We start from the raw sequence: 3,910 nt of genomic DNA, 5'->3' as shown, positions 1-3,910 counted from the left end.
TGACTCCTTTCATCTTCACTACAATTTTATTCTCTTCTGAGGTTCCACAGAGAAACTGAATTCTTCCGCTCTCCCAGATCGGAGTGAGAGCATCCTCAGGCACTCACTGCAGGCACCAAGTTTGCAGAGTCCAACGCATTTGGCCTTTGGTTTGAAAATGTTCGTTTCTGCAGTCTTTTCTGTGGCTTAACACAGCGTCGGTCCCACCCACTGCCTCTCCTGTCCTCAAAGACAGATGCTTCTTTCCTCTGGCACACTGGGGCCCATAGCTTCTGTAGCTTAGGTTAACGCATTTAAAAATCTCCTAAGTACCAAGGACTGCCTCCAACAGCTATCTCTTGGCATTCAGCAAGAAGACAGAGATGTTAATGACTAGCCTGTTTAGAAGGCCTCCATTTTTTGTTGACTAATGCGTATGAATTTGTTTTGGATATGAGGAGTCATTCTCAGGCGTGTTATATCTTTGGATTAAACTAGAACTTTTTAGCCAAGATTCATTTCTTTAGACCCTGCTCTTTCTTCCCAGAGATCTAGCAGTATTGTAAGAACGCTGACCAGTTCTTTTCATTTATGACAATAGAGGACACGGTTGTAATTCCTGTTTCATCCCCTGAGATCAGTTCACATGACTTGCTGAATTGATGCAGCCGGCGTTTTGCCTGCTGCATTGCAGCGTTCGTAACCAGCCTTCATCTTCAGTCTTCCCTAACGATATTTGCAAAAACAGGACCCTTTTCTCGTTACATTAAATGGAGAGCTGTCCTTAAACATACAGAGAATTTATTCAGCACTTCATTCCCCCTCCTTCCTTCTCCTTGTACATAGATTTGACTGGCAAAATCAGAGCTGATCAGTTGCTTTGAGATAAGCAGTCAGTTGGTAGTAGTCCCGTGCGGTTTTTAGGCAGTTAGTGAACCAGATAGATAGGCTGGTGTGGTTGGAGATTGTTTTTTAATGGCTCTTTTCCAAAGTCTTCCTTTCTAGCCCTCCAAAGGCGTTAATCCCATTAAGGCTGGGAATGGCCTGGAACATTCTCTGTGGAGTCCCGCCTTATCAGTCAGCTGCATATTTGAGGGCAGGGGCGGAGTTCTCGCAGCCTCTGCCCTAGTCTTGGAGGGGACATGGTGCACACAGGCGGAATCCAAGGAATTCCACTCACTCTCTCACAGTTTTGGGTGAGAGGTTAGAGCAACTTTGGATGGCTGTAGTTCCTGGTGATTAGAGAATTTTTCCTGTGTTTATTATAGTCTGTGAAAATAGCCCTTTTGTGAGCAAAAAGAAACTAGAACTTGTATGGATGAACTAGAGACAGCTCCTATCAGGTTAAGGATGGGGGAAGCTTCTTAACCTAGGATCTTAGACTCCTGTGATCATGCCATTGAAAATCGGAATGCCACGGCAGTGGGAGAGCATTGATGACTTTCAGATGCCCGGCTCCCCGGAGACAGCTAGTTGTGGCTTGGCAGAACTCCCACCTCCTGACGTCAGCTGACCTACTGCAGGAAAGAAAAGTCCATTATTGCCTGACCAAAGCACTTGGTATAGAATTGACTCGTTCTACTTCACTGGGGTGACAAAGAGGGCCTTTTAGGTTGGTTAATTTCAGCAGGGCCTGGCTGGACAGTCTCCCTGGATCGGTGGGGCCGAATCAGCAAGCTGGACCCAAGCAGGGGGACTTGCTCAGGTGGAACCTCTGCAGCGTTGTGTCGGGATTCTTTTTTTCATCATGAAGGGCTGCGTTATCTTAGAAATCTCTGTAGCAGCTAACAGTTTTAGAAATGAAATGAATCCTGTGATATGAGGAGGCAGGACAAACACCATCGTCATTAATCTAAAGGATCCCAGGTGCCGTGTAGTTAGTTTAATACACGCTCTACCTCCTTTGGAAAACTTCTCTACGGGAAAATGCTGTAAGCAAACTAGACACACTGCTGTTTTTCCATCTTAACTGTTTCCTGTGGGACGAGAACAAAAGAAGTATAGAAATTATTTTTAACCATAATTGATTACTTAGTAAGACCCAATCTTTTCAAAAAAATTAATTTAGGCTTTTTAATGATTAATATACCCTCCTCCTCCCCCTTTTTCCTCCAAAGTGGGGGTTGAAAAGATAAGAGGTAACGAAAGGAATTAATAAATAACCAAACAGCCTTCGGTAAAGAGTGTGTCAGCTCCAGTCATGTTGAAGTCACTGGTCCTAGCATGCCAGTCTGAGAGCCAAAGCATCTCAGGTCACCCTAAGCTCTCGTAGGTGACCTTGTGTCCCCTGACTACTTAACAGTGAAGCGACAGCAGTTTCCGTATTTCCAAGTTTAGAATGTAATTGACTCTAATATGTGCCGAGTTCTGTGGTCAGAGAATAAGAGTAAGATAAGTTCTCTTTTATAAAAGTCACTCGGGTCTCTGAATTCCCTAAAGAACGGATAAAAACAGCAGGGAGAAAACACTAATGACACGGCAGAATGGGACAGTGCTCGAAGGGGCGCGCACACACAGTGAGGACTTCTGACTCAGGACTTCCCAGAGAGATGAGGTAGTTTAGACTTGGAGGGGTTCGTCTGGTATTAAGTGGTGGCGTTAAGAGAGGGAGAGGAGGACATTTCTTGCCAGGAGGAGCTTTTCGAGCTGGAAAGTGGACCCTGCCCAGGGTCGGTAACGTGGCCTCAGTGAGGGAGTTCGAAGGGAGAGGCAGCCGGAGCAGGCCGCGCAGGAGGAGGAGGAGGACGGTTGTTTCCGTTCTGGTAGCTGTGGCTGGTGACGGGAGTGAGCCGCGTGGGAAGTCAGCCTTCTCCAGCAGAGGCTGTGCTTGCTCCTCCCGGGAGCAGCCTAGACCAGAACTCGGTGTCACTACAGACCTACAGACACTCCGCTCTGAGCAGACACTTCGTTTTTCGAGGTTACCCTCAGTTTTTGGTTTTAAGGACTCTCATGAAGCCTGTTTCATAAATAGAAAATTTTTTTTTTCCCAGACATAGCTGTCTATTGATGATCCAGAATGGTGGCTTCCGGAACTTGATTTCCCTGAGGTCGTGCCCCAAAGAGAAAAGAGCAGCTAACTTTTTAGCGTACTGCCCTTGGTCAGCCCAAGATGAGTGATCCAGACCTGTTCCCGAGGGTGACACCTAGTTGTGTCGCTTCTGTCAGTGCATTTTTTTTTTTTTTTTTAGACAAGATAACCCTTAGTTAACCTTGCAGATCACAAGGACTTCGTCAGCTTACAATCCCTTATTTTTTAATTTTTTACACCTACAGCACCTGGTCTTCCTAGGTGGTCTCCCATCCAAGTACTAACCAGGCCCGACCCTGCTTAGCTTCTGAGATCAGACGGGATCGGGCTTGTTCAGGGTGGCATGGCCATAGACATGGTCAGTGCATTTTTCATTTGCATTTCTTGTCACAAATCTAGCTTTTACCTGAATAGAATTCCAGTTTGACCACATGGAAAATGAAACCTGATTAGACTGTTGAGCTCTCTCCCCGCCCTTCACAAATGAATTCAGGGCTGCACGCGCTGTGCATTCAGCAAACAGTTCTTAATGACCTCTGTGTGCTAGAAATCGGGGTGCAAAGATTAGATCGCTGGGTTCGATATACAGTGGGAACTATATACAAGTGTTTTGTAACTGTGGAAAAGCGGGATTAAATCTGAGGAGGGAAGGAAGGAACATTGAGTACAGCTCAGCAAGGAGGCAGGATCCTGCAGCTTAAGCATTTCAGCTGGGTATGGAGATACAAGTAGGACTTATCCAGGCACAGAAGAAATGAAATATTCTAAGCAAAGGAAGCCTGTGCAGATGGCTTGGAGTCTTTAAAGAGACTCGTGTGTTTGAGAGGAGCAAGAATATTTCTGTACATCAAGAGGTTACAGGGCATGGATGAGAGATGATACCTGTCAAGCGTGCTGGGTGGA

At 46.0% G+C, this 3,910-nt stretch overlaps 1 non-coding gene across 1 annotated transcript; it reads right to left on the bottom strand.

The window, feature by feature from the left end:
- Positions 1–3,243: 3,243 nt before the first annotated feature.
- LOC111742473 lies at positions 3,244–3,362 on the bottom strand. Its single transcript, XR_002781349.1, has one exon. It is a non-coding gene; the product is annotated as a 5S ribosomal RNA (ribosomal RNA).
- Between the last annotated feature and the right edge of the window lie 548 nt (positions 3,363–3,910).

This window comes from Pteropus vampyrus, unplaced genomic scaffold (assembly GCF_000151845.1).
Source record: "Pteropus vampyrus isolate Shadow unplaced genomic scaffold, Pvam_2.0 Scaffold95, whole genome shotgun sequence".
Taxonomy (NCBI): Eukaryota; Metazoa; Chordata; class Mammalia; order Chiroptera; family Pteropodidae; genus Pteropus; species Pteropus vampyrus.
The sequence above is the reverse complement of the archived record's forward strand: the minus strand, read 5'-3'. Positions and strand labels throughout refer to the sequence as shown.